General features: G+C 35.5%; 1 pseudogene; it reads right to left on the reverse strand.

The window, feature by feature from the left end:
- Positions 1-1,666: 1,666 nt before the first annotated feature.
- LOC129079830 (BTB/POZ domain-containing protein KCTD9-like) lies at positions 1,667-23,332 on the reverse strand (annotated as a pseudogene).
- Positions 23,333-24,720: the final 1,388 nt, after the last annotated feature.

The raw sequence follows: 24,720 nt of genomic DNA on the forward strand, positions 1-24,720 counted from the left end.
ATTGACAATGTTCATGCTTTCACAGAAATTATAATTTGTAGGAAAGACAGACAATTAAAAATCAAATTCATCTTATTTGTATGCTAGTGGAAGTCCAAGTTTTCCTGTAAAGCTGCTACTGAGGGTGCCCAACCTGGTCTAAAGGTCAGGAAGAGCCTACTAAGGAAAGATCTGAAAGGTGAGGACAATGTCAGAAGAGGGGGTAGGTGGTGTGCAATAAGCAACATGTGTGAAGGTTATTAGATAAGAGAAAATGTGAAAAATAGAGAACTAAAATAAATCAGAGTTTGAAGCATTGAGTTTGAGGGGGGAGTATTCCCAGGAATGAGGTAGGGCAAAGGTCCCACACAGTCTTACCAGCCCTGCTGAGGAGCTGAAACATTTTTGTCGTGACAATGAGGAATTGCTAGGCATCTCAAGAAGGGGATTATCTGAATCAGATTTGTGCCGCAAAAAAATTATTTTGTTTTTACAGTAGGTGAACCATAAATACAAAATACTATGGTATGTGAAGCAGAAAACTCTTTTTTAGATTTTATTTATTTATTTTTAGACAGAGGGGAAGGGAGGGAGGAAGAGAGGGAGAGAAACATAAATGTGTGGTTACATCTCACATGCCCCTTACCAGGGACCTGGCTCACAACCTGACTGGGAATTGAACTGGCAGCCCTTCGGTTCACAGGCTGGCATTCAGTCCACTAAGCCACACCAGCCAGGGCTGAAACAGAAAACTATTGAAAAAAAATTTTTTTAAGACAAAATCCTTATCAAGGACAGTAGAAAAAGGAATAGAAAAAATGTGGGCTTTTGATGGTAGAATCAATAGGCTGTTAGATGATAGAATAATAGGCCTTGGTAAGTAATAGATTGTCATTAGGAGGTTGGGATATAAGGTCAAGATGGAGTTAAATATACTTAGGTATCTTTTTCTAAGTAATTGAGGGAATAAAGTAATTTAATGAAAAAGGAAATAATGGAATATAAGTAAATAGATGGTAAAAAAATGAATTCAAGTCATAGGTATGTTCTGTTAGAAGGTTAAAGGGTAATTTGGCCTATAAGTATATATTTGGCTCTCACTCCTATCGTGATGGCAGCTGAACCTTGAGAGTAGATGAAATTTCCTGGAGTGTATAGAATGAGAAAGGAAGAAACCCTGAACTGAGATTCTAATAATTAAGATATAACTCTAGGAAAAAAAGCCTGTACAGAAGATGGAGAAATAGGAAAAGAATAAGAGTATGGCACTATGAAAGCTATGGTAAGTGCATGTTTCAAAATGGAAAATTGGTCATGTGGTCAAAAAAGTTATGTATTTTCAGAATCCATTGTGGGTAGTTTTGTTGTCTCCATATTCATTGGTGATTTTTATGAGATCTGTTTCAGTGGAGAGGTATGGGAGAAGCCACATGTAGTGGCTAAGGACTGAGCAGAAAGCCAAGACCTGCACCAAAGATGAGGGGTGTTTTGTAAATTTGACTGTGAAAGGGAGAGAGATAAGGCAAAGTGCAAGGGGGCCAAAGAAGATAGGGACAGTTTCACAGACACAATATGTTCGTGCTTGTATATGTCCAAGCTTGCTGTGCCTTCTCAAAATGTTTCTTCTTGGAGGAGCAATATTAAATTATTGGGACTTCAACTCTCCTCTCTCAGGTTCCTTTAACTTCTAACCGGGGTCCCGGATCTTAATGGCCTCAGGAACCAGCTTTTTCCATGCCAGTGCTACCGGGATTTGCCCAGTGGCGGCTCCTCCCAAGCCTGTCTCTGGGGTTGTCTCTTGTCCCACTAATGTTGCCACTCCTGTGAAACCTCCAAAAATTCTTGATACCTTTTTAGATTTCTTTTTTACCTTCTCCACTGCTATCGTTTAAAAAAAAAAAATTGTTAGTGTCTCCCAAAATGAAGATAGGTCCCCAGTTTGTTATGGGACCTTCTACTTTGGTACTTGAAACATATGTCATTTGCTTAGGATTATCAAGTGTTATATTTAGAATCACTGGTACATAAAACCATGAACTTGAATTCCTAAACACGATTTCGGCATCTCCACATTCTTCTATCTTAGGGAGATTTTTGTTGCTTTATGGAGAAAATTGCCCTGCCCAACCCACCCCAGCTTAGGGGAACCACTTGCCTCACCTTCATCACTTGATCTCTAAATCCTCTTAACTCTTCCTCCAATAATACCTAGCGTATTGGGTGGAATCTATGTGCCTAAAGGACATATAGGAATTAGGTATCATCACCCTGACTAACCACCACACATTCATTCTGTTGCAGATGAAAGAGATCATTGATATTGCTGATATTCTCCCCCAAGTTAAACTGCCCCCTAAAATGAACCTTAAAATTGACTTTAAAAAAAACCAAGAGTAAACATCACTTGAAAAAGTGCAGCAGAAAATGTGCACTGTGTTTCTAAACATCTCATCAGAGCTAAAAAATAATCATCAAAGGGAAGCCAGTCAAGGTTAAAAGCAGCACTGAAAAGTGATTCATTTGGTAAACAAGAGTAGGTGTAATTATCACAAAAGCAAACTTTGCTAAGGGGATAACTGTCAGAGCTCTTGCAGTAAAAGGTCTCTTTACCATTTTAATCAGACAGCCTGAGAGTTCCCTAGTGAAAACGGTTCTCAATAAAAATCACAAATGTAACTATGGTATCCTTTTAAACTTTCCTGTTGGCCATGGCTACCAAAACAAGCTTAATATCAATTCAAATGACACTAGAGATTGAATGATAATACAGATAATGAAAAATCTTTTAGCGCTGTATTTTTATGTGTTGAACAATATTCTCATAAGCAGTGACACTTTAGAGTTTTGCTTATTTGTTCATTTGAAGCCAAATGGACCTGACCCCTGAAAGAAACCAAAGTCAAATTTCAGTGTGAGAGGCGACTCTTAACTGTATTTTGCAACAGAGCCTTGTAGTATTTGTTCATCACCGCTGAACAGACCTTGTGGTTTTTCAGACAACCTCCTCACTTGAAAAGAAAGAAACTGAACTCAAAAAAGAGAAAGTAAACTAGTTCTAGGTCACACATAATAGTGCTAACCCTGACTCAAACCATGGTCTCTCAACATTCAGACCACTGCTTTAAAAAAAAAATTTAATAAGCTCCCTTACAGTGCTGCCCAATAGAACTTCCTATGGTAACTAATATTCTCTCTTTGCTCTAGCCAATACAAAATTCACAGGTCACATACAGTTACAGAGCACTTAAACTGTGGTTAGTGTGACTGAATTAAAAACTGAATCATTAATGATGTTTAATCTTAGTTAATTCAAATTTAAGTAACCATATGTGCCTAGAGGCTACTGTAAAAGCATGATGTAATCGGCTCACTAAGAAGTTCCCAGGGTACTCTCGTTCTCCACCAGCTCCTACTTAAAATGTCACAGGAATGGGGAGGACCTGACATTTGACTGTTGCAGCTTTGAAATAGAAGCAATGACTTCTGTTTCCTGTTATTTCCCAGATTCCAATATGTGGCTTTTTACAGAAAAGGCACAAACCTAAAATCTGGTGTTGCTATTAATATTTACTTGCCTTAACAAATGCTAGGGGCAGAAAAGAACACAGCTTTGAAATTCGTGCACTAAAACTGCCCTACTTGCACCTTTGTACAGTGAGAAAAACCCATTCTCTCCTTAAAGTTGACTAAACCTTTCAGGAGAAGGCCCCAATATATACACAGTTGTCTAATCAAGGCTCAACTCGCATGTAATACAACTGTTGGTGGTGTTCAACTCAGGGGTTAGGATGACACAATGCAACTGACATTAAGCAGTTAACTTCCTCCACTGTTTTTATGACGTGTCATAAAAACCACCTCCCCTGTTTGCAATAAGCCATTTACCTCTGCCTAAAGAGGAAATTTGGTAAGGTCGATTCATTTTTTTTTTAATAGAAAAAATAATTGAAATTAGTATTGATTTTACTTTTTAGATGACTCTCTAATTGGTAAGTGCATGCTTTCCTTGATAACAACAGGAAGAAAATTGGTGGGAATGTTAGAAATGGAATGTAACCATCAGGTGACCTTCAATTATCATTTCTTTTTATTAACACATTTTTTTCAAAGCATATGTAGTTCTTCCCTGAAGATCCCTGAAACATTAGCTGTGAGCACCATAATAGTGTTCTTGAGTTTCCTTTACATGTTTATTGTATTTGTGGCTAGAAAACAGGACCATCAGCACTGTATGTTATCATGCAAACATCATTTTACCAGAACATGCCTTGCCTTTCCTGTCTTTTTTTCCTGTTCTTTCTGCTTTTTAAATAAATAAAAACATTCTTAAAGATTTAAGGAAATAGATGGCTTAGAACAACTATCATCAGTCAGACACTCTTGTTGAATATGTCTCAAGGGAGCTACCTTACAAATCCTGCAATGCATGTCAAATTCCATCGACTTCTTAAGAGGCCAAAAGGTCTTTTGACAGGGTCTCAGAATCGTTTCATCTCCTTAAACTGTCCTCTTTGAAGAAAGCAGTTTTGATGCTCTAAAAACCAGCATTTATATCTATTGCTCCAAGTCCCCAAGGATGATGATTTCTCTGAAGTGAAGAATCAATGATGTTTCCTAGGAGGTTCATTTAAAGATGATTTTGTTGTTTCTATGTGCTGATCTTAGTGCTGTCAGAAACTCTTTTCATTTAAATGATCATTTTACTTTATATATTTAAGATTTTATCAATCCTATTCTTCTAAATTAATGAAATGTTAACTGGAATTTGTCCTTACCAACTGAACCTTATATTATACACCATCTGTAAAGGGCTTTAAATAACTTCATTATTGCCAAGAAAGCGCATCTCCATACACTAAGCGTGAGATAATTGCATGGCCATTGTAAATATTTACAGTAGGCATAATCTGGGGGTTATGAACAATGATTCAATTAATTAATTATAAATAGAAAAATGTAAGTATGTGTAAATATTGCCTTTTGTGCTTATATGCCACATTGTTGCTGGTTTCAATAGCAATGAGCTTCACAATGCTGCATTTGGGGGACGATCCTAAATCACTGTGGCAATTACTAAAATTTTTTCGAGTCTGTAGTCAGCAATACCATAATTTTCACTTAATAGGCTTAAAAATTGGCCTGTCATCCATCCTTCAGAGACTTCAACTGAATGATATAAGCCCAAGATACCATCCTTTAGATCTTGGGTACAGACATGAAGAGAACATACGCCAAGATCTGGCGATTCTAAGCTTATGCTTTTCTCAGAAGGACTAAACCCACCGAGCTTTCCAAATCCCCAAGGCCCAATTATATTTCTCTGCTACAGCATCACTTTTCAGATGTTTTCACCACTGCTGGTGAACACAGATAACACCGAGGTCACCCATGAGAGAATTCTTGAAAAGCAGGTCATTAAACACTAAGTTAATTGCCATTTATTAGCAATCACAATTATTGTTTCCTAAAGAGGTTAGCATTGTTCACAGAATCGTATAATCTCAGAACTGAAAGTTCTTCACATGTAAAATAACCTGAATCATTTGCTACAGTTTAATCTTCCTTCTATATTGAAGCCTGTCGATTATTTTAATATAGCTCTCATACCTGCCCCTAGAGTTTTCTCTCCTCCAAGCTAAATACTCTTAGTTTCTTTCTACTGTTCTTAATATATGGTTTCCCTCCATTGCCCACCCCACCTCCATCCAACTTTAGTCACATTTCAAAGCTAATAGAGCTTTCAAAGGCATTAGCTATTAAAGGCAGGCACAGCACACTTCATTCATTTTGATCATAGAGTCAGATTGAAAATCCATAGTCTTTTTTGCATGATTCAGCTCTGGACTCTATCTGATTTTATTTGATTAGACTTTCTGACTTTTTAGAGTAGTTTTCACAGTTACCATTGTGAAGTGCAGGTAGTGCATCTACTTCACTTTAATGTTATCTTCTTGTGTCTTAATTTGAGTAAATAACCTCAGAAGAATATTTAATGTATATCAAATCAACCAAACAAGTGAAATAAGTGAGATGTACTTATGGGGGAAAGGGGAAAAAAGGCCAAATACTTCCACTTACTTTTCTCTGTTGAGATTTATGAATCACAATAAATAGCAAAACTAAAGTTTTATTTTCTAGGAAAACACAAAACTAATTTTAAATCAAAGAGTAATAAATTAAAAAACCTGGAAATTTTAATTTAGTTTAAATTATGTAACATGAATAGTTTTTAGACCTATGATTGTCATACTATTTTAGGAATGACTAATGATAGATGATTTTTCACAAGCTATCAAAATGGTTTAAAACCACTAATATACCCATTCAAATATCCATATCTTAAGAAATTTAAGCATAGAAAACAATATTTGTCACTTTAAAGTTATGAAAAGCATATAACATATTTTAACTGGCACACATTTTTAATAAATATGTAGTAAATACTCTAATAAAAAAGCATTAAAGATAATGTTTGTGGTTGAATTCATATTATAAATATTTCAAAATCAGAAAAGTTTAAATTTAATTTTATTTAATACTATTAGCCTATCAATATCTAAGGATACCTTTAAAGCTTGAAATTCAAGGATAGTTTATTCTTTGAAATGTTTGTTTCACTCTAGAGTTTGTCATTAGGAGCTTCAATCATTATTGGTTGATTTGCTTATCCACTAACTCAAATCTGGGCCTAGATGCTGATATGCTGCTAAAATTTTAGTGCATAATTCTCTGATTCCTCTATAGAAATGTGATCCATGAGGAACAGATCCAACTTTTTCAAGTTAACATATGTTTTTGGAGAGTGTATTGTGTTTTGCCAAATGGCAAAACTTTAAAATGCTAATAATCATTGCTCTTTCTACTCATTTCAAATCTGCTCTATTCAAATTTATACAATTTATGCAGTGCTATTTGTAATATCTAGCTGCCTTACAGTTCCATATATTTCAGCAATATGAGGAAATTATCAGCAGTATTTTCCATTTTAGAAGTGCTTTATTGTATATAAAGACCTTATTTTTCAAAATATTATAAATTACTAAACAGTCCCCCTCTTTGGGTTGCATTTGGAGGCAAGTAATATTCTTAATGCATAAATTATTTTCAGATACAATTTTTGTAATGATTACATTTGAAAATAAACAGGCTTAAGTAAAACAATTCCTTCTAATCATTTTAAGAGATGTTGATAAAGTATTTCATTTGAGCTGACAATTAAAAGCAAAAGGTTAACAAATCATGTAGTCAGGCTTATAAACACAGACAGTGAAATGGAGGGTCCCTATGACTGTGATTAAACTTAGTTTAAGAGTCTAGCTCTAGAAATCATACCCCTCTCTCTCCAAATATATATATCTCCAGAGATCTAGCCCTTTCCCCAGATAATCAGCAACCCCAAAGGCAGCAGAAGACAGTAGGCTAGAGATGACTAGTAATCACAGGGTCTGGACCTCTCTCAGGCTAAAGATGACATTTTGACCTAACTTATGTTTCAGTTCCTGAACCGTAAGGAACAACATTCTGGCTACTCTCCCATGAGATCAGATAGAGGGATGCTGAAAAAAAAATCTCAGAATTGTCTTTAAGATCTGAAGAAATGATTTATTACCTTTACCTCACCTTGGACCAATCAGCTTTCAACACAACCCCATACACCCTAATTCACAGTGTCTTGTGATTTTGCCCTATACAATCTGTAACCTACACACCATTGCAAGGAGTCAGATTTTTTTTTAAGAGTATAAGCTCCCCTTTCCTTATTGTTTAATTCAACATTAAACTATTTTTCTTTCTATACTATAAATTCCTGCCCATGCATTTCTTTGGGCCACTGCACACAGACAGGTGAACTCAAGGAAGCATTGGGGTTCCTATAGCAACAGTATCGAAAAAGATGGCTATTTCATAACCATGCAGGTAGATATAAAACTAATCTGTCCTCCTTCTTCTGGGTCTAACTAGCTTCTGCTATATTGTAGGAAATTCCATAAAATTAACATTATGTGTTTATCAAACTTTTCCTATTGATAGTTATAATTATTGTAATTTTAAGCATAAATTAGCAAGACAAAATGCTTCTGAGAGTCCTAGAATTGTTCACCATCAATCTATAATTTGTACGTATGCACATAAATTATTTTTAAAGTCAAGATAAATTAGAAATTTATGCATAATATATTGGTCTTAATTTGGGTTGCTATAAGAAAGTACTATAGCCTGGGTAACCTATTAAAAAAAAAACAACAGAAAATTAACACTCACAGTTTTGAAGGTTGAAAGTCCTAGATTTGGATGCTGGCATGGTCTGCGTCTGGTGAGAGCCCTCTTTCAGGCTGCAGATTGGCAATTTCTTACATCCTCACATGGTGAAATGCACTAGGTAACGTTCTGCAGTTTCTTTTGTGAAGGCACTAATCTCATTCATGAAGTCTTCATCTTCGTGACCTAATTACCTCTCAAAGCCTAAGACCTCCTACTGACTCACAATGGGGATTAAAATTTTAATATATGAATTTTAGAGGTACACAAACATTCAATCCATAAAATATCTAAGCCAAAAGTTATGCAAACTACAGCAGAGTTTTAACTAGACATTGGAGCAACTCCACTCACGTAAAATTTCCAAAGATTAGTGTAGTCTTTATATATGGTCAACATATCACATTGAAAGCCAGCCTGAACCCTTTAAAATTTAAACTATTAATATATGATATCTTTACAGACACAGATGTCTGAACCTTTTCTCCTAGTACTCAATGTTACAATAACACATATTCAGTTCTTCTTTTTATCAAAAATTATTTCCATCATTTGGCTCTCTGGCAGAAGATATGTCTATTCATAGATTTAGTAATGACTTCAATTAAAACATTCTTAGTTCAGGTTACAAAGCAACATACATTCTATTTTCAGAAACATATATGCAAGTACATATGTAAGTACAGAAGAGACTACTTTTATTTCTTTGGACTCTTGATGATTTTATTTTCTGTATTTTCTACATTATCTGCACTAGCCATGAATTATAATAAAGAAATGAATAAGTAAAAGTTATTACCAAATCCAGTAATAAATCATAATAACCCTACAATGTATCAGTAGTGAAGGCACTGAACCCAAATGATGAAGTTCTCTCTTTCCCTTGCCATATTTCCACAGTAGCTGATAAATTCTTGTGAAATGTTAAATTGCATCATAAAAGATTTCACTTCTATGTGTTCATACGCACAGCAATGTAGAAAGGAAGAGAGCTCATGTGATGTGCCATGAAAATTAAAAACAATTTTCAACTACAAAAGAATCACCTGTCATGCAATACAACACTCAGATTGCACAGCAACAATAAAACTGTCTTTAAATAAACTACCCAGGTAACAGCATTGATTCTCAAGTCCTTAGAGACCAAGAGTAGTAGCTCTAAGGATTGGCATTCAATATTTCAAAAGTATTTGCTTCAGAAATGGCAGCTTCTACACATGAAATGACCAAAGTCCCGGTCTAAACATCCTTGGCCTCTTAGGAAGTCAGAAAATATTTGACACACATTGCAGGTTTTTGTGTAAAGTGGTTCTCTCAAGTGATATATAAATGAACCTTTTGCTAGATTTCTTCTGAGAGGGTGTAGATTTGGCAGCTGGGATCCAAGATCATAGTCCTGCACTAGAAAGATGACTCAGTCATAGACAGTATGAAACAGGGTGAAACCAGGCCCTTCCAACAGTACACAAGGTTGGGACACAGACAAATCACAGCCAGTGATAATTGTCAAGGGGCAAGCTACTGAAAGAGTGATCCAAAAGACAGGGTATTGATAACTTCTTTATTATTTTTTTAAAAGAGTACAAGTCTTATACTTAGGAAGACTTTTTTGTTTCAAATTAAACACTTTATAGTCCAGAAAGGTTGGCTACTTGTTATTGTATTCAATTTATTAGATCATAATTGGACCTTGTTTAAGTGGCATTTAAAAAAAAAAGGTTTCTTGCAGCATTAAGTTCCCTTTTTATAAGTAGTAGTCAGTGCATTTACAGAGAAGCAGTGTTCTGGAGTGGTCTCAATGTCTCTAATATAAATTAAATTTCCCCTGAAATGGTCTTTATAAGGTCTTGATATACCAAACTTAAGGCAACACTTGAATGTAGACTAGAACCAAAACATCATGCTATGGACATTAGATGACATGATTGAATATTAAGAGTAGATATGAGACGCTGCTGTGCACTGAATGTTTGTATCCATCCAAAATATATATATTGAAATCGTAATCCCTACTGTAATGGTAATAGAATGTGGCACCTTTGGGATAAGGGTGGAGCCCTCATGAATGAGAGTAGTTCATTTATAAGAAGAGCCAAGAAAACTAGCCTGCTCTTATCTTGCCATATGAGGATACAACTGGAAGATTGCAGTTCCCAAGAAGGCTCTCACCAAAACCAACTATGCTGGCAACCTAATCTCAGACTTCATAAATTTCTGTTGTTTAAAAGTTATTTAGTCTATGGTTATAGAAGCCCAAAGTGATGATGATAGACACCTTTTCTATTGATTCTGCTCAGAGAGGTACTCAGAGTAAATTGGATGCCTTAGCCATTTTTGACTCTTCCCTATTTCTCAATTGAGTATATTAAATGAGAGAGCTTTTCAATTCTATTTTCAAAATGGTGTTCATATCCATCTTACCTCTCTTTCAAAACCTAGTTAGGAACCTCAAAAAATACCATTAAATTTTACACTATGTTGATTCTCTCCCATCCTTAATCCATCCTACATAATTTTAACATATAGTTTATCTTCCAAAATACAGACTGACTTATCTCTTCACCTACAATTACCTACAATTATTCTCCGGTGCTTAAAGGATAAAGTCTAAATTATCAGGGACATTGTAGTTTTATCTCCTGTTCTTACCCACTAAAAATCCCTGAGCAGGGTTGTGCCTATCATATTGTAATAATAGAAAGGAGACCAATAACAGGAAGTTGAGTGAATGAAGAAACATGACATGGAAAATCATGTCAGAGAACTAACAAATTATGTGGCCTTAAAGGCCATGGTTAGATATGACTACAGTTTGAACGTGATAAAAAGCTACTGGAGAATTTGACTATGGATTGACTTGGCCTGACAAGATTAGAAAAGATCACACTAGTTTCTGTGTAGCAAATAGAAGGGGTGGGGACACTGACTAGCACAAGTTTGGAATAGGGAAAACAGTTAAGGAATTATTGCAGATCTAGACGAGAAAAGGTGGGTGGTGGACTGGCCAGAGAAGTAACAAATGGGTTAATTAGAAATGGTCATGTTTTAGACATGTTTTTAAGGTAGAAGTGCAGGATTTACTAATGGATTAGATGTGGTATTTGGGAGAAAAAGAAGTAAAGATGCCGCTAAATTGTTTAGCCTGAACAACTAGAAATATTTGGTTGTCATTTGCTATTTGATATTGAGTACAGTGTATGAGGACCAAGTTTGGGAGGATAATCAGATATTGGATATTTTAAACCTGAGTTCTCTATGGACAATATGTCTATTAGATATTTAAGTGGAAATATTGATAAGCTGTTAGATTTTGACTCTGAATTTCAAAGGGATGTATAAGCTAGAAATACAAAACTATATTCAATGCCATGAAATTGAATTGTATCACTAAAAGAATGAATACAATTTACAGAAAAGAAGTTCAACTCTGAGCTCTTTGATAATCCAATGCTTAGAGGTGAAAATGATAAGAAAAGATGGGCAAAAGACACTTAGAAAGAACAGCATGCAAGTATTACTGAGAAGGCCTGAGTCTGGGACTCCCTCTCCTTGGTTCTTGCCTTGCTCACAAGAAAAAAATTCAGGTGAGAGACAAATACAATGAAAATGAAATAGCAAGTTTATTGAGCACGAGCCTGGAAATGGGTACCCATCTAGTCTGAGTGTCTCAGGTATAGTGGAAATAAGGTAGTACGTTTGTTTGTATGTTTGTTCTATATACTTGAGCACAAAGCTGCAAGTGGGCACCCAACTAGTCTGAATGTCCAACTATTGAGATCTGGGAGTTTTTATGCTTGTAGCCAGCTTCTAAGTCCCCTCTCCTCCTCTCCCTTCTAACCTTGGGATTAGTACACTGTTTCAAAAGCTTTTTTGCCCAGCCAGTAGAAATGATACATACAGAATTTCAAGGGCTCCTTGCCGTCTGCACTATCCTGGTTTTTCTTGTGATTTTTGGAATGCCTGGAAATCTTATCAGACCAGGCTCAGGACTGCTGAGCTAGTGGATGAGACATGTTTCCCTCCTCCTCCCTGTCTTGGTTTACTATCTATTCTACTTAACAATAATAGGACATAAAATCTAGGGCTCAGATGGAGGGATTGTACCTAAAAGCAGAAACACTCCATCTATCAGTAGTATCAGGGCAGAGTATGTGTGTATAAATTCAGATTCAGTATGTAGATGGGATGTTAGAGGTGACAATACTCTTTCAATTATTTCTCTTATCCTAGTGAACTAGGAAGCAATGTCATATGATTAAAGTGGTTATGGAAAAGGGGTATAGAGGTTTAAAAAGAAAGAGAATAAGATAGTCACATGAGAGAGTACCTAACTGTTCAGCAGGACTAGGGACACAATTAAGTTTCATGGTCATGGATCCAAAATGAGGACAGGTAGATAACTGGGGATTTTCCATCTAGATCTGTTTGGCTTCAAGAACCCAGTAATGGAGGAGGTAGGTAATTACATTTAAACAGAATTGAGTTTTTTCCTGATGAATAATCAAAAGTGAGAGAAGGGCAAGGAAGTGGATAATATATGCAAGGAAGGGATTATAACAAGGGATAATGACATTTAAATTGAGTGAGGAAGACCGAGGACAATGAGAAACTTTAAAAAAGTGGGCACAGGTATTAGAATCAATACATGGGAAGGAAAGACTGTTGAAGTTGGGCGATAGGCAGAAAAATAAGAAATAAGTAGACTGCTTGAAATCTGAAATTATAGAGGGATTGAAAGTTTTGTAATGACAAGTTCTATCATATGACCATGATAATGAGTGCCTAAGGGAAAGTAGAGGGGAGAAAACCATTAGCCAACAGCAAGTCAAAGAAGTGAGAGGCCACAGTTATTGAAAGATTATTTAGGTGGGTATTGAAATCACAAGGACTTTATGATAGGATATGAGAATGACACTAAGAGATAAAATCTTGAGAGAGAGAAAGAGAGAGAGGAGGAGGAAGATGAGGAGGAAGAGAAGAGGAAGGAGAAGAAAAGAAAGAAGGAGAAGAAGAAGGAGAAGGAGAAGAAGAAGGGGGAGGGGAGGAGGAAGAGGAAGAGGAGGAGGAACAGTTTTGGGACTAGAAGTTGACTAGAGACAGTGAGGGGGGAGGCAGATAGTAAGTGTCTGACGATATGAAATTAAATGCTGAGGATTTTGTGAAAGAGTGAGAGCAAATGACCCAATGGAAATATAATGTGGAACATATAATTTTAATTTTGCAGTAACCTCAATAAAATGGAAAAAGAAACAAGTAAAATTAAGTTTAATACTATATTTTATTTCACCCCATATATCTAAAATAGTGTCATTTCAACAATCAATATAAAAAATTGTTAATCAAATACATTACATTTTTTATACTGTTTTCAAAATTCATTGTGCATTTTTCAAATATAGCACACTCAGTTTAGACTAGCTACATTTCTAGTGCTTAAGAAGTGCATATAGTTATTGATGACCATATTAGACAGTGAAGATCTAGGGATATCAATTACATAAAGGTTGTGGTAAAGAATTCTGAAAGGCCTCATAGCCAATAATTCATAAAATTTCTGGAGACACACATACTCAGGGAAAAAGCTAGATTTCATTAGGTCAAGTAGATGAAGAAAACACTCAGAAACTGACGGAAGAGAACATAGGGGATTTTGCTGATTACTGTCTGTGAGTGTCAGACTACACAGAAAAGAATTTTTCAGGTCTTAGGGAAGGTGGTAGAAAAGTAACGAAAGAGGATGTGTGTCTGCAAAATGAGGATGACCTGAGTCTTGTGTTTGCAGTAGTGGTTGTCAGAACCAAGAGTAAAGTGAAATTTTGTCCTGGCAGCTTCCAAACAGCATAGTCCATCTTTGCCTAAACTGTCAATGTTGAATGGTAATCTGGAAAGAAAACACATTCCTCTAGACTTATCTGGGATTCCCAGCTAAGTCTGAAAGCAGGGGCCAGCCTGAGATTTCTTCTGATGCCTAAAAGTAACTGGGGGAAATGGTCGGATTATGCTTGTTTTAATAGTTTCCTACAATATATTACTTGTAATTTTTCCAAAGAACATTATCCAAGGTAGGACTATAGAAATGTTAGATTGACATCCTTCCAAGGTTTCTGCTAATGTTCTTAATATAGACATTATATTTTATTTCAAGCCCATTAGATTTGCTGAAGGAAGACCAATAATGTTGACTTCAATGAGAGGCTCTACATCACTATAACTGAATGAAAATAATTATAATAATGTCTTACCTTTGTATAGGTACAGGATTGGATATAAATAGGCTAAACTCCAAGATTGCTAAGGAGATGGCATTTCTAGGAAACTGACCCTGGTGATAAAGTTGTACTAAAAATGAATGCACTAGACTTGTCACCAGTTACTCTTACCTGTTGCGCCAGAAGATAAATAACCTGAGCTCTGAGAAAAAAAATTGGGGGTAGTCCAAGTAATATTAGAAAATTTAATTGTTTAGAAAGCTAATGAAACTTTTCAAAGAACCATCTAGAATTCTCACCTCAATAGGTGATTTCCCTGGCACAGGGTGCAGTCACAGGATGAAGGCCAGGAAACTCCAAATGAAATTGCTGCTGAGGATTCTGCTTTCTATAGCTATGTGTTCAGTAAAATACATCATTTACTTACAGTTATAGGCTGCATTGTACCCCCCTCCCAAATCGTATGGTCAAGACCCAACCCCCAATGAGACTGTATTTATATATAAGACCTCCAGAGAGGCACTTAAGGTTAAATGAAGTCATAAGGGTGCAGCCCTGATCCAATAGGAGCAGTATCCTTACATAAAGAGTGAGAGACACTAGAGAGCTTTCTCTCCTTACACAGGCATATAAAAAAGACCATGAGGAATTGAAAAGAAACAAGCCAGGAAGAGAGCTCTTACCTGAAACCAACCCTGAAGGTACCTTGATTTTGTACTTCTAGCCTCTAGTACTAAGAGAAAATAAATTTCTGTTTAAGCCCCTTAGCCTGTAGCATTTTGTTATGGCAGCTCTTGAAGACTAATATAGACACTAATAAGTTTCAACTGTTTCTCTGTATTTTTTAGAATTTTGTGACAACCCTCAAAATTGCTTTAAAGTTTTTTAAATTTTTTTTTCTAGGAACATTTTCACTTAACTCTTATACTAAGACTTGTGGGGTTGCAAATCAAAGAAAGTAACTCAAGTTAGTACTGGCAGGAAGGAGCTTTCTATTTCTATACAGAAAATTCACATGAAGTGCAAAGCCAGAAAGATGGGTAAGCACCAGGAAGTCATAGAAAGCTATTTGAACTCTTGCTTGTGACTCATCTCTCTAGATCTGACTCATTTTTTTTTTCCTCTCCTAAATCATTTCCTCTTATTTCCTGGTCCATATGATGAGTTTGAGAGGAAGCTTATCATAGGTCCTGGTTCAAGCTTTTGGAAAGAGTGAAACAATCAATCACCCTCCTACAACTCCAAATTTCAGTAATAGAAGTTTCATTGGCTCAGCTTGGGTGCTATGCTCACCCCAGTTCAGCCTGTAGGGACAAACATACAAAATGACTGGGGTTCTATCAAGGATGGATGGATGAATTAAGGTCTCCAGCACAACCTTGCAACAAACTAGGGAGGTCTGCCTTATTATTCCCATTGTGTGTTTCAGGGAACTGAAAATGGTTTGTCCCTAGGCACACAGCTCTTAAATGGAATAAAAATAATTGCCTCTGATTCCACAGTCTGTCTGTCAACCTCACTACCTAACTAAAGTGATATATTGCATCACTTTAAAATATTTTAAACTGAACTGAGGAATTATTCTTCATAATTTAAATGTAGATGAAATTGATGATTGTTTTAGAAAGATATATTTCATTCATTGAAGTTAACAAGCTGATATTCTTTCAGCAAAATCAAAGTTGTGTGAAAATGCAGATACCTTCCTTCAGTTTTATGTTGTGAATTGTCACATAATATGTGAAAATACCTTGTTTTTTAATGTACTAATACTTTACATTTGGGGTGGTGTAAAAATGAGTACATTTACTAAAAATATGAATGATGAACTAGATATTTTTTCTTTTTTATTCCTAGGACACACTAGCAAAGAAAAATAGTAGGGAGTCCCCATTGCTGTCTCCTTTCTATTTATTACTAGAAGTAGGTGGCACTGCTTTCACTTAATTTATGTTCAGCTCTATGGGAAAAGGTTGTCATTAGTTGCTGGAGACAAAAATAACAGTAATAGTGAAAGTCACCTTGATAATTTCACTTAAATTCTTTTACTTTCAAGAACAACTATGATTTTATAAAAATCCTATGGAGTGTTATTTTTTTAGGAGTTTGATATTTGAAAAATTGTATTTTTTCAAATACAATTTTTATAGGGATAATGCAACTGACAAATACATGTAAAATGTTTTCCTTTTGTTTTACAAGATGTCAGATAAACAATATCAGAATACTTTTAATGTCAGTTATTATACTGTCTTTAGGATCTGTACAAATTTCTACTTTTAAAAATTTCTGATATTTTTTGCCTATACGTTTTTATATTATATTGTTAGATAGGAAATGGAGGTCCAGTACAGTCTCTAACAAAATAAATTATCTCTTGGTAAGTCTAGCATACATTACACAAAAAGTACATATTAACTAGTCCTGTACATAGCATGTAAGTCAATATTCTATGCTTCATAAAGAACCAGAATAAAAAGGTACAGCAGAAGCTCCTCTATTCTTATTCACTTTTCTTGAAAATCATGGATGAAGTTACATTAGATTCTGGAGGCATCTCCTATGGACATCTAACTCATGGTCAGTGAGGCAACCATTCTTTGCTTCACTTCTCTTTCTTATCTATTCTCTCCATCCTCAAGTATTAAATGGAATCAGCCTCTGGTATGTATGGCCTTTCCATCATTTATAATCATCTCGTGATCCAGTCCATGTAAATCTAGTATTAGATAAAAACTGAAAGATCGCAGAGTAAGGACAAGAGGAGAATAAGTGTTTTAAAATCCAGGGTTGTGTTGATACATGACAGTGGGAAATCTACAAGTCTCTCAGTCCTTTTACTGTCACCACACTTCTTAAGAGTTTCTCTCCATGCTCTACTTAGCCTTTCATCTTACTATTCTTAAAATGTTTCTCTTTCTCTTCTTTGTATATGAAATTAAATGAGGGATTGATAGCACCTAGGCATTCTGGGTTAAAAAAAAGAGAGAGAGAGAGAGAGATGGACAGTTTTTGCATAGAAATCCACATTCCTGATTCCTCTCACTCACTTTCCTACTTTTTTTTTTTTTTTTTTTTTTTGTCTTGAACTTATTTTCTACCTCCTGGACCATTACAGCCCAGCATAGTCTACTGGCTATATATGGCCACACACCAACCACTCAGTATTCAGACATCTGTGAATATTAGCTTTATACAGCTGAGAAAAATTATCTGCACAGTTTATGTTGTTTAATCAATGTACTGTTTCTAGGCAGATTTACATTCTGATATTGCTATGGGTGAGAGATCCTACATAAAAAGTACAAAGCAAAATCCCTTAAGAACTTAAAGAGGCTAAAGCTGGAAGAAATTCAGAGTTCCTCTGGTTCAACCTTTTCATTTTACATATCAGAAAAGAGGCCCTGAGAAGGAAACTGCTTTGGCTTAGTTCTCATAGCTCTTTATTGTAGCTGAGGGCAATGGGGGGAGGCATAGAGACTTGAGTCAAAGCTCAAAATGAGTTAACAGGTGATATGTCTACCTCAAAAACCAATTTTAAAAATAGACTGCATGAATGAACAAAGGCTCCCTCATCGTAGCCTAAGTAGACATATATGAGGTCCAGGAGAGACAGCAGTGGGACGGTGGAGGGGCAGAGGGGTGGTACTGGGATCTGTATCACACGGCATCACTTTAACCCTTTGAAGCATCAGAAATGATTTTAGCTCCTCCCCTCCCCCCTCAGTTGTCAGGGAAAGAGTTTGGTATAAAACTATTCCATCATTTCAAGTCAAAATTTTCCACCTGAAGGAATCTCCCTGGCCACAGTGAGGTTACCCAAAGTAATGGGCTGCCAGCAGCCTCTGCAAGAGAGCAATACATTTTGGAGGGACAAGCCATGAGGGGTCAGATAGAGTAAAGGCGATGGTAGTATGCTGGATATTAAGCTGACTGGTATGATCACTGGTGTTTGGTTTATTATCATGCCCCCTAATTGGAATGTGTATTTGTATGTTTTATATTAATCAGATATTAAAAATAAAATCAACTTTTAAAATATGATCCAAGACTGTTATGCACAGTGAAGTTACTCAACTATAAAAACCACAGACATATATTTTCACACATACAAGAATTCAGGGCCTAGAGGCTACTAACTCCTCTTGAAAAAAATAACTCCAGAATAAACACAGCCAATTAACTCATGAATAGAAACAACTTAATAAAAAATTGATGATAAGCATTAAAACTTCTAAAATGTAGAAACACAGGTAAACAATTATGGGAATGATGGTGAAAAAATATGTATATTCTATAAATAAAGACAATATGAAAATGAGAATATAACCAGCAATAGTCAGGAGAAAGTTTAAAGACAACACGTACAGTACACAGTTCTTAAGATTGATAAACCAGTTACTGCAGCTGACCATATGTTATTTTAAAAGGCATAAGGATCCCCTAGAAGAATGTACAAATATATAAAATATGTACTTAGAGTGTAAGGCAGGTAAAGGTGAAGGAGTTTGAAATAAGATTGAATAACTCTTCATTTTTATAATAATTGTATGTCTTTTAAGTACTTGAATAAAACAACCATATATTTCTAAATAACAAAAATAAGATATAAAAGCAGACAAATATATACATGAAGACAATAAAAACCATTAAAAATGAATTCCTGTAAATTATTTGTAGACTACATGGGAAGGGTACTTACTTACATTAATATACTATGTTCCTTGAATTTTTACCATAAACAGTACATTTTTTACATTAATAAGTACATTTCTAATTGGGTTATCTCTAGAAGATAAAGGGAACAGTACCAGATGTTTTAGTCTCTATCAATTGATATGATTCCCAAGTAATCAATTCTCAATACTTATCTTTTGATTAAATAAGTTTTTTTTTTTAAAGGAAGGGCTTATTTAAAAAATGAAAAAAGAATTTGCTTCAAACCAAATCCCAAATCATGTCCTGAGGGACTTTAACCACTAGACAATATTGGGGTATACCAATTACAAAAATTCATTCCTACGCATTCTGATAAAGTTTGGATATCTACATCTAAGTTATGCAATATGATCCTTTGCAGATGTTTGTTTCTTTCTTTGTTGGTTTGTTTGTTTGGTTGGTTGGTTGGTTTGTTTGGGTGTGAACCATCTTCAGATAAGCACCCCTGTGGGAAATATGTTCAATTGAATATGTAACCTTTTATGCTTGCTCACTCTTCCCTGTCTCCATCCCTCTCTCTTCATGTATCTACTTCTATATTAATATGCACATCTACACAAGTCTTCATCAGTTAGTGATAGTGTTTTACATTTCCAAGAACACATCTCTCATTCTTTAGAAAAGAACTTTGATCAACTTCTTTCAAAAGACTCACTTCTCGACATGGTGATTTACAGTTCTGAATTTTCCCACCACGGCTCATCTTCTCCCATCCATGGCAGTGTGGTTGGCTTCAGGGTTAAATAATTCATGGCTTGCCACACCACAAGTGCAGTACGCCAGCCCTTTTCCTCTCCTAAATAGCCAGCACATACTTGCCAGAGACGGCATTAGATATCCCAATTTAACACCAAAGCAACAGAGCTTTGGTATCAATGTGGTAAACTAAGACTGATAATAAATGCTGTAATTAGAGACTACAAGAGCTCCTTCCCAGCAGTACCTCATAGAACCTAATTAAGTACTGTAAGGACACTAAAAATCACTTCACACTTAAAGGTGTCTACCCTCTCAGCTCTTTTTGTGCTTGTCATTACCAGTGTTAAAATAAAATGTTTTAAATGTGTTATATCATAGTAGTAAAGATTAATTTCTCAAAAGCCACCTTATGCATTGCCTATATCACCACACGCAGATATGCATGTGCATGCACACACACCCACACTATTACCACATAGCATCAGTGCTTAATATAAAAATCTCCTTAGAGTTAGGAACACTCAATATAATCTCCATTTGATTTTAGATACAGAAACATGGGTTTTTCCCACCTCTCTCTAGATGGTTCTGAAGAATATCTGGTTTGCTCTTCTTTAGCATCTGTGATGCTGGGATAATTCTCAAGAAATACTTTGAAGCCTCAGGCTCTCTTTATATTCAAGGCTCTTGTTATTTCTAATATAAGAGAAATTCTAACAAGAATATTATGTGCTGATTTCCAAAGAAAGTAACTAAACTGAAATTCATCTATAGTCAAATCCTATTATGATAAAACTATTTCAATAAAATTTTTCATATAACAAAGAAGCCCAAAAGATTACCTTTTCTCAGAAAATATTTTATCAAAATTATAGTATAAGGACCATAGCCACACTCCTGTAGAGTTCACTGTAATGGGACCTGATTTATTATGAATCTGTAAATGCTCTCATTCACATAAGCTATTCATAAGCAATTCTGTTTTCTGTATTGATGGTTTATCAATCAGAAATCGACACCAAAATTATTATTCTTTCTAATATTCATTGTTTTTAATCAAACTATTTCACTTTCCAAATCACCAGCTCTTATTTGCTGTGAGTCCTGTTAATCATTAGTATAAATTAGGATGGGTCTGCAATTGTAATGATCCATGCCTTATTAACCTCCTCCTTTTATCAAGCACTGATTTAAGAGACATCAGTTCAGCCTACAGCATGTGCAAAGCTAACATCAGTCATTCTGAAAATAATCATGAAAGAGAGCATTTTAACAACGTAGAAAGAAATCCTGAGCTATGTAGGATTCTTACCAATTCATAAACTTAAAACTTATGTAAAGATAAAAGAGTAGCAATTCATATGCAAATATGTGTGCAGCTATTTAGAAATATGCTACTTCAGTTATGTTGGATTTACTTACTCCAAACACTGAATTCTGACCATGTAAAAGATCTGGTAATAGGTTTTAAATGGAGGTAGCATGGCTTAATGGACTAAGTTCTAGGACTTAATGGAATCAATGAGTGAATTTAAAAACCTGGTCTGCCACTAAAAAGTTGTATAAACTTTAAGAGTCACTTAAATTTTAGTAGTTTCAGTTTATTACTTCCAATCAGTAACATCTGAAATATTATCTGCCAAAATCCACCCTGTTGTCAGTGAAATTTACCAGATGTTTCTTTCCGTATATGTGACCATATACTTATATTTTCATAATGATATTTTCTCTTTACTTACATGCTTAATTTTAGGTACATAATCACTAAATGAGATTTTACTTTTTATGACTATTGTCTGTCACACAGTACCTTTATAAACCTATGGTTGCTAACAAGAGGTAAGAATCCTTTATTTTCCCACTTACACAATGGAAAACATTGAATGAATTAGGTATTTACACTAGAAATGGTACAAAATAATAGATATTGTCTGATTTTTTAAGAAAATTTTATTTTGAGTTTCTACTGGTCTGGTCACCTGTTCTGGTGTACCAATGATGAATATAGAAAGGCCATTGAAGGCCACATATAATCATTAGACAAGTTTAAATCATCCTGTCCCTAGATAGTTTTATTTTTCTCAATAGACTAAAAATTTAATTTTCCCTTGTAACCAAAAATTATTTTTATGTCAAGCACTGATCCAGGGAGATCAGCTCGTTCAAGATTTGCACAGCAGAAATTAGCATGAGCAAGACTGCAACAGCTTAAATTGACCATTTTGAAGTTAAAGTATCAAAGGTCCAAAGGAGAAAGATCGTCGCCACTGAAATTTAAATCCTGGCAACGTAATTCTGATTTGGTCAGAGTGGCTAGCAGAAATTGGACAAATTCCTTTGGAGATATTGGTGAATAATCCTCTGGTGGTTGAGAATTCTTTATTGCCACTTCTAGCTGTTCAACCCATGGGTCAGTACCAAAAACTCTGGCTTCTTCTAAAACAGCAAGTAAATTAATGCCATCATTTACAATGAGCTGTCTGTAACATGAGTAGTTCAAAATGGGCTCAAAGTACTCAGGTCTTTGGTTAATTAAGAAAGCTCCTCCATGATTCTGAGGAAAACGGACTCATGGACATGGACAACAGTGTGATGATGGCCGCAGGGCAGGGATACAAGGGGACTAAATGGCAATGGGAAAAAAATACAATAAAAGTTAATTTTTTTTTTTTAAAGAAAAGCTCATTAGGCACATTCCCAGCTCCTGCCTTGGAACATATTTCCTTTTCTTGGACCAATTTCCTTATACCATGGACACACATACACACACACATATGCGCATACAGCTTGTTCCCTTACCTCATTCAAGTCTTTTTCTCTGATATCACCTTCCAAAGAGACTTTCACTGACATCTGATTTTAACTGTAATACTCTCTTCTTCCCCCTCCGGCTCAGTGTACCTTTTTCTGTTCCTACTTTAGTCTTCTCCACAGTGCTTACCAAGCCCATGGTAAATTATGTGAGTTTACTCCTCTATTTATTTTATCTCTCCTGCCATTTCAAGTAAGTTCCCTGAGGGAAAGATTTTTTTAAAAAGTAAAGAAAGAAAAAGAAAGCTCCTCTATTATTTTTCTTATTTCCTCAGACACCTTTGTCCTTAAACATGTGGGCCAGCATACGGTCGGGCTCTGTATTCAGTAAAGTGCTCCATGTGGCTGTAAAGTACGCCTTCCAACATTTAGTGTAAGTCAGTCCATGTCAACCCTTCAGGTAGTTAGACTCTGTCTGAGGATCGGTGAATGGTTCTCCTTCACATACAAACAACACATCATCGTTCCTGATCAAAGCAATATCATCAATCAGTCCACCTTTCCCACTATACACACTAGTGGCTTTTATGCTGTTTACCGCTCACCTCAGAAAGCAAATCAGATAAAGTCCCATATACAGAGACTACCTTCCTATTCTTGGGGTGGCTTTTAAGGAACATCACACTGCCCCCATCGATTTCTGAGCAAGTTGCCATCCTCCCACCTGGCCAACCTCCCACATTTTTCTTCTCCTGCCCTTCCGCTCTCTCTACCCACTTGGACTCTCCTCCCTTTACTGCCTTTCTTCTCTTATGGACACACACACACACACACACACACACACACACACACACACACAGGCACACACTCTCAGTCCCGCACTCCAGTGTTGGCCCAGATAGTTACTTTATAATCATAATTGATTCCTCACATTTTCTGCCGCTTGGAGTTATGCTAACATAAATCATTTGAACCATTGTTCTTATCAATAGCTCTCCTGTATCAAACTAGTAAATGATAGGAATAATAGTAACAAAGACTGAATACAGACTTCATGAATAAGACAATTTCTTCTTTGTGTATTTATAATTAATTCTCAAAAATATCCATCCAATGCAGTTCTAGCAATCCTTCTCATGTTGTGACATTTTTTGGAGTATGAAATCTCAGTGTAATGGTTAAGCACTGGCCTAAACAATCTCTCTGCTATTTACTCCACCATTCATTCAGCTAGAGAGGTAATACAGAGACAACCAGAGCAAGAGGAAATTCTCAACTATTAAAATAAAAACAAAAACAGACACATGTCACCATTTATGTATTACTTTCAAAGATCTGGGCATTTTGTTGAGTATTTAACATGGATTATCTGTTTATCTTCATCATAATCCTATTGTGAAGTAACCTCATAATCATTTAAAAATTTGCAGAAAAGAAAACTGAAACAAGATAAATTACTTACCTAAAATCTTATGCTAGAAAGTGGCTGACTGTGGATTTAACCCTTGTAATACAGCCAAAAGTATGACATGGGAAACAAATGGAAGTCTCCTGATTGGAGCAAAGCTGCTCTATCTGTAAGAAATCATCTTTACTCTCAGAGGAAAATATTTGTATTCAAAATGTCTCTTAGTTTTGATATAGGTTTAAATCAATCTTGTGCAAAACCTTCCTTCTATAGGCAGTATTATTCTGTTGCATCATTTTTCAGTTACAAAAAAAAGAAAAAAAAAACAGGTCCCATGTAAAGACAGAAGATTGAGAAAAAGGAAGAGAATGGCAGAAAATGGCAGAGAAAGGAAGAGAATGACATTTGTTGAGTACTTATGTTTTGAAGGCACTAAGCAACATGTGTTTGTAAGTACTTAAACCAAGGCTAATATATAAGGATTATAAACTGCATTTTACTAAAGAGAAATGCAAAGCTCTGAGAGGTTAATCAACTCCCAAAGATTATCCTGGTTGGAATTCAAACCAACATTTCCTAAATTTAAAAATATTTATGCTCTTTTAACCACATGAATAAAAACCTTGGGTTCAATGTCATTCCTTTCCTGCTTCCACTCCCTGAAAACAGAGTTAAAGTTGTTCTTCCTTTTAAACT

Source organism: Pteronotus mesoamericanus, unplaced genomic scaffold (assembly GCF_021234165.1).
Source record: "Pteronotus mesoamericanus isolate MK-2021 breed Mesoamerican mustached bat unplaced genomic scaffold, CSHL_Meso_final contig_82, whole genome shotgun sequence".
Classification (NCBI taxonomy): domain Eukaryota; kingdom Metazoa; phylum Chordata; class Mammalia; order Chiroptera; family Mormoopidae; genus Pteronotus; species Pteronotus mesoamericanus.